This window comes from Schistocerca nitens, chromosome 1, assembly GCF_023898315.1.
Source record: "Schistocerca nitens isolate TAMUIC-IGC-003100 chromosome 1, iqSchNite1.1, whole genome shotgun sequence".
Lineage (NCBI taxonomy): Eukaryota > Metazoa > Arthropoda > Insecta > Orthoptera > Acrididae > Schistocerca > Schistocerca nitens.
The window spans coordinates 867,993,943-868,001,359 of record NC_064614.1 but is presented as its reverse complement, the minus strand read 5'-3'; the positions used below and the strand labels follow the sequence as shown (position 1 = coordinate 868,001,359).

Below are 7,417 nucleotides of genomic sequence, written 5' to 3'. Positions count from 1 at the left end.
CTTAGGAGCACATCATGAATTTGTTTGTGATGGTCAATGGGATACACGGACGTCTGGTGATGTGCTTATATACTCACGGAGTCACTATAACTTCAGAAATTTTAAATTTATACAGCATGTTTCTTCATGTCCCACTTTCTTTGCGTTTTTGCTTCCATTTTACTAAATTTGGCCACATTGGTTTCTTTTAATGTTTGTCAGGGCCCTGATGACCTCGACGTTGAGCGCCCGTAAGTCCCAACACACACACACACACACACACACACACACACACAGAAATTTTGGACTGGGCGACATTGTCTCATCTATTTACATTCTTCCATGGAAAATTCGCCGTACATTCGCTCAAGTGTTTGTCATTTCTTTGGCCCCGGAAAACCTTATGGATGGACTGTACTTAGGAGACGATGAGAAAATTGGCCGAGAGGGCGCTCACTGAATGAGACAGCTTCCACAGGAATTTTTTGATGCAGGCTTTCAAGACCATGGGGTATGAATAACTGTTTGACTTTTTAAGCAGAATGTAAAATAAATTTTAGTCTAGCACTCACGACGCCGAAGTTACTACCTTGCTTTACGTATTAATTATTAACTCACTCGTATTATGGAATTATGTTGCCAAACTTGAGTGGAAACCTAAAAGATGTAACATTTTAGATCTCGGAAAAAGGAAAGACTCGTGAATCTCAGTGACTCTAAACTGCGAACTTTGCCAAACACTGAAAAGCGAAAATGACCCCTTCCACCCCATTTCATATATACACTCCTGGAAATTGAAATAAGAACACCGTGAATTCATTGTCCCAGGAAGGGGAAACTTTATTGATACATTCCTGGGGTCAGATACATCACATGATCACACTGACAGAACCACAGGCACATAGACACAGGCAACAGAGCATGCACAATTTCGGCACTAGTACAGTGTATATCCACCTTTCGCAGCAATGCAGGCTGCTATTCTCCCATGGAGACGATCGTAGAGATGCTGGATGTAGTCCTGTGGAACGACTTGCCATGCCATTCCCACCTGGCGCCTCAGTTGGACCAGCGTTCGTGCTGGACGTGCAGACCGCGTGAGACGACGCTTCATCCAGTCCCAAACATGCTCAATGGGGGACAGATCCGGAGATCTTGCTGGCCAGGGTAGTTGACTTACACCTTCTAGAGCACGTTGGGTGGCACGGGATACATGCGGACGTGCATTGTCCTGTTGGAACAGCAAGTTCCCTTGCCGGTCTAGGAATGGTAGAACGATGGGTTCGATGACGGTTTGGATGTACCGTGCACTATTCAGTGTCCCCTCGACGATCACCAGTGGTGTATGGCCAGAGTAGGAGATCGCTCCCCACACCATGATGCCGGGTGTTGGCCCTGTGTGCCTCGGTCGTATGCAGTCCTGATTGTGGCGCTCACCTGCACGGCGCCAAACACGCAAACGACCATCATTGGCACCAAGGCAGAAGCGACTCTCATCGCTGAAGACGACACGTCTCCATTCGTCCCTCCATTCACGCCTGTCGCGACACCACTGGAGGCGGGCTGCACGATGTTGGGGCGTGAGCGGAAGACGGCCTAACGGTGTGCGGGACCGTAGCCCAGCTTCATGGAGACGGTTGCGAATGGTCCTCGCCGATACCCCAGGAGCAAAAGTGTCCCTAATTTGCTGGGAAGTGGCGTGCGGTCCCCTACGGCACTGCGTAGGATCCTACGGTCTTGGCGTGCATCCGTGCGTCGCTGCGGTCCGGTCCCAGGTCGACGGGCACGTGCACCTTCCGCCGACCACTGGCGACAACATCGATGTACTGTGGAGACCTCACGCCCCACGTGTTGAGCAATTCGGCGGTACGTCCACCCGGCCTCCCGCATGCCCACTATACGCCCTCGCTCAAAGTCCGTCAACTGCACATACGGTTCACGTCCACGCTGTCGCGGCATGCTACCAGTGTTAAAGACTGCGATGGAGCTCCGTATGCCACGGCAAACTGGCTGACACTGACGGCGGCGGTGCATAAATGCTGCGCAGCTAGCGCCATTCGACGGCGAACACCGCGGTTCCTGGTGTGTCCGCTGTGCCGTGCGTGTGATCATTGCTTGTACAGCCCTCTCGCAGTGTCCGGAGCAAGTATGGTGGGTCTGACACACCGGTGTGAATGTGTTCTTTTTTCCATTTCCAGGAGTGTAGTCAACTGTATTAATGGTTTAACACATAAACTGAATTTTAAGCTCGATATAAGTATTTCATTCCGCGACCGATATCTATGAATTAATTAATAATGTCGAAAATTAAAAGTTTTGAATATGGCTGTAACTCGGCAACCGTAAACAAATTTCAACATAGGATTAAACAGGCACCCGGTTGCTCGTAAACTTCACGTACATTGACCAAGGTATCAATATATACTAGGGGTGTCTTCAACGGAATGCAGCCGGCCGGGGTGGCCTAACGGTTCTAGGCGCTACAGTCTGGAACCGCGCCACCCCTACGGTCGCAGGTTCGAATCCTGCCTCGGGCATGGATGTGTGTGCTGTCCTTAGGTTTAAGTAGTTCTAAGTTCTAGGGGACTGATGACCTCAGAATTTAAGTCCCATAGTGCTCAGAACACTTTGAACCATTCTTTTTTCTACGGAATGAACTGTTGATAAGTCGTAAAATTAAATTGCTAAGGAGCAATAGTCAGAATCTGGAGCAGCTATGCTCAAGTCAAAAGTAAAATAAAACGTTCTGGCTTCTGCCGCGTGTGCCCAGCTGGTAACATCAGACTGACTATTGTTCTTTAACAATGTAATTTTACGAGTTAGCAACAGTTCATTCCGATGAAGACAAACCTAGTAGGTGTCGAAACCTAGGTCAATGTACCTACCTTTATGTGCAACCGGTTGGCTGTTTAATCCTACGTCGAAAAGAAAATCAAAAACATTGTTACGCAAAGTGCAGGTAGATAAACTTGACTTGACACTGTAATTTCTTCAAGGAAGACCCCTGCATGAAAAACTGTGGAACTAACAATCCATAACCTCCTAAATCACTGTAAGCTAAACTAGGGCGTAAGCACGAAACCTGACTTCAATGATCCTCGTTGCAAGATTATTGTGAAATACAAAACTACGGAGACCAATGACATTTTAAACATTGACTTTATTATTAATTGTTTAGTTACGGTTTGTAAGATACCGTGAATAGTAATTCCCCATACGTTTTATTTCATCTAAATTCATCGAGCGAGGTGGCGCAGTAGTTAGCACACTGGACTCACATTCCGGAGGACAATGAGTCAAACCGCGTCCGGCCATCCTGATTTACGTTTTTCATTATTTCCCTAAATCGCTTCCCGCAGATGCGGGATGGTTCCTTTGAAAGGGCACGGCCGATTTCCTTCCCCGTCCTTCCTTTACCCGAGCTTGTGCTCCGTCTCTAACGACTTAGTTGTCGGCGGGACGTCAAACACTATTCCACTAATTAACTACAGAAAGCGATCATTTTGAAACTAAGTCTTTGAATGATTTAGCTTCAGTTGAGCATACTCCTGATGAAAATCAGATATTGACGATGTAAAACACTCGAAGTTTCTTTTGTAAAAAGAATATCGAGATGAAGGAAACATTTCTCAAAAATCACTACGACGCAGAAACAATCAGTCCGAAGGGAAAAGAGCTGTTAGAGCAGCAGCTGCCCCTTATACCCAATTTCCAGAGCGAATGATGTAAATTCGTTGGGTGGACACATAATTAGTTAACTACTCGTGTCAGCACAATTGCAAAAACGGAAGAAATCTATATGTAAGAAATAAATCTTCAGATATTCCTTAATTATTCACGAAATTCATCAAACCAAGATTATTTTCTGCTCGTAATCAAAGGAGGAACAAATTCCTTACTCCTTATTACCCCAATCTCCTCCCTGATGATCTGTTCTGGAACAGAAATACGTCTGCTGGTCCATAACATTCATGACGTCCTTTCAGTGTATTTGACGCCAGTGGAAAAAGTCTGGAGGAGGGCGTAATGAATTGTTTCCGAATCTCTGCAGACTGGAGAGCTCTGGAAGCCAATTATCAGGCACCTGTAGCCCTCAGCGACGGCGTCCAATTAAGTCCAGTGATTTCACGCTATGCGACGAAGGTACAAGAAAAAACAGAGGGTCCCTGCGATAGACAAAGCGCTTTGTTATCTGGAGAATCAATTACGGCTCAAAGGAAATCTCAGACGTATGGCAACGTCCAACAAATTACTTCTTAGGTTCAATGAACTTCGGAGAAATCACAGAATACTTTCGAGGGAGAGATGATAAAACGTAACAATGGTTACCTTTGACGTTCTCAAACCTCTTTCTAGATTATGAGGAATTCTGTCAGTCGGTTCTGAATTCTATAAATCATGCTAAAGGTAATTTCCGTACGAAAGAAAATAAATCGTTATGCTCAACAGATACAAAGTAATAGCTTGCTGGAGGGTGAATTTTGAACCTGTGGTATTTTGCAGTCCTCAGCCTCCCTTACTCCGTATTTGTTTCTGATTCGTGCATACTATTCCGGAAAAATTATTATCGTTACGTATACATTAGACCAGTTTTTCTATTATTGGTGTCACCTTCGTTTATTGAGATGCATATGAAATTTGTTTGTGGTTTCTAACTGCATATAGAAATTCTTCTCAGTTAAACTACACTGCATAGTGTCTCATAATAGAATCTCCATCTGCAATTTTTGGAGTGTTTCGGTAACGTTTCTACTATTACGTTAAGTAGCCTATCATGAATCGTGCAGCTTATCTCTGAATCAATTCTGTCTCTTCCATAAACGAACAGACTACCAATCGTTATGCACGAAATGGTCGAACAAGGGTTTCATAAACGACATCCTGTCAAGTGACTGATCAGCAAAGTGTATATAAAAATGATCGTGCCATTTCGTCTGCAATGCGCATTACATTGCATTAAGCGTGTGTTTATGGCCAGTCCTCACTCATGCCGTCCACTTGTTGATCTTAATGCATTTCACAGCAGTTTTCTAAGAATATTGTCTCATAACTGTTTCGTTGGTCAACGGTCTTAGAGAGTTAACGAGATTAGAGCAAATGACATTTATATGAATGGTGGATGGTAGTAGACCTGTAGCAGTCCTATATATTTTATTTGATTATTATTCGCATTCCCTCCGCGGGGTTTGGGCTGTCTGTGGGCAGTTTTCATCTCCTCATACTTTGAATTTAAAAGAATATAAGTAGTAAAAAACAAATTTTAGTTAGTCAAAACAGCAATTAACTAGTGATATGACGATGTGGTACACAACTGGCTAAAGAACTGATAAATTTGGCTGTAGGAATTCGATTATAAGCTGGATTCCAGCTATACAGGAACAGCGTCGGTTAGATGCTTTATTGATGTGGGCACACAGGATAGCCTACATGCTGTACGGCCGGCAGATTTCAGGTATTATAGCAAGGAAGAAATGGTGGTTAAAAATGGCCTGTGATATGATTTGACGTGTTTGGAGATGAAGGTGGGAAGTGCTGATGTAGGTTTCTCACAGATGGGAGGTAAGCTGTGCTATAACTTCAGTTGACAGGATATGTATGACAGGCAAAAGTGTGCTATTTGTCTGGGATGGTATGGAAAATTGATTAGTTTGTCCAGGACATGGGGCACGAGATTACAGGAAAGCACGGTTAACGAGTGCGGATTTCGCTGACTGCAAGCGGTTTTCTCCGGGCTAGCGCCCTTTGGAATGCGGTGACTGACGTGACGGAGCGTATATGGCGAAAACCCGCTGCGCACACTATTTCGTACCTGACAAACCTGTAAACGCAGTACTAAAAAGCTATGTAACAGACACTGGCACCATATGAAAGAGGAAAACGGGGCAATGAGGCACGTTTAAAGAAGGTGTAGACGATGGAACATGTAGATGTGCCTTTTCTCTTCGAAAATTAATAACTTCAAAACAGTGTATCCATTGATAGTGCTTGAATAACACTAGCGAAAGTCAGTCTTAGATGTTTTATGAAACCACTGTAATTCGAATAATAATCCGAAATGTTATTTCCAATGATTAAGAAACAGCGTAAACAATAAGTTGGGCAACGGCCTTGGCGCAGTGGATACACCGGTTCCCGTGAGATCACCGAAGTTAAGCGCTGTCGGGCGTGGTCGGCACTTGGATGGGTGACCACCCAGGCCGCCATGCGCTGTTGCCATTTTTCGGGGTGCACTCAGCCTCGTGATGCCAATTGAGGAGCTACTCGACTGAATAGTAGCGGCTTCGGTCAAGAATACCATCATCACGACCGGGAGAGTGGTGTGCCCACGCCCCTCCTATTCGTATCCTCCACTGAGGATGACACGGAAGTCGAATGGTCCCGGTAGGCCACTCGCGGCCTGAAGACGGAGTAAACAGTAATTCGGAGAACAATAATACGGCAACAGTTCCCGTTAATGAATCGAATATGACCACTCCACCATAGGGAGAATCAAACAAATAATGAACTGAGTACCCCATAAAGAAACCAATCTCATAAGGTAAAAGCTGATGAATTTCTAGTTCTATTTGGTACATAACACATATAGTAGCGGTAAGTTTAATATAATTTTTCATTCGTTGAAAACTCCTCGCGTCACCCACGACAGATTACGTAAGATTTACTTGTAGCCAAAGAGCTCAGTTGTATATCAGCACGTCAAAGGTATTAGCACGTAAGTAAGTGTTATTAAAATGTTAGTATCAGGGTGTTTCCACAAGATGTAAGAGGAACATAGAGAATGCTCCACTGAACAATTTGAAATAGGGGACCTGGGGTCGGAGAAGCCAACTTAAGGATATATGGAAATAAATTTGTCTAGGATTACAATTGGCCAGTTTATTTACAAGTAATTTTACACTATTGGTAATTTTACACTATTGGTCTGTTTATTTATATGTTTACAATGAGGACGAACGTTATTACCAAGAAGTCATGATGCAGATTTTGTTTACGTTATTTGTCCATAAGGTGGCTCTGTTGTATCGTATTTACATTGTCCCATGGGAGAACATGCTATGAGTCAGCGACAGACCCACTCATTACTCAGTGCAATTCAGAGACGAGCAGTACAATACAATGGAGCAGTACCGGTACAGTATTTTCTGGTCACTGGATTGGAAGGGGAGGTCGTTTTCCATGGCCTTCAAGATTACCTGACCCGAATCCCCTTGATTATTTCCTATGGGGATATCAGAGTCACTCGTGTATGAAACCCCTGTGGATACGGAGATGCAAGTAGTTGCCAGATTTGTAGCTGCATGTGATATGGCTCGAAACACACCAGGGATATTTGTGGTGGGTCAGAATCTTGTCCGCCGACATCATGCTTGCAGTATGGCCATCAGTTTCATCACATTTTGTAAAATATAGCTGGTACGTTCACTGTATCAATGATGGT

The 7,417-nt window shown here is 44.3% G+C and overlaps 1 pseudogene; it reads left to right on the top strand.

Annotated features, from left to right (window-relative positions):
* Nucleotides 1-6,077: 6,077 nt before the first annotated feature.
* LOC126212976 (5S ribosomal RNA) lies at nt 6,078-6,195 on the top strand (annotated as a pseudogene).
* The last annotated feature ends 1,222 nt before the right edge of the window (nt 6,196-7,417 follow it).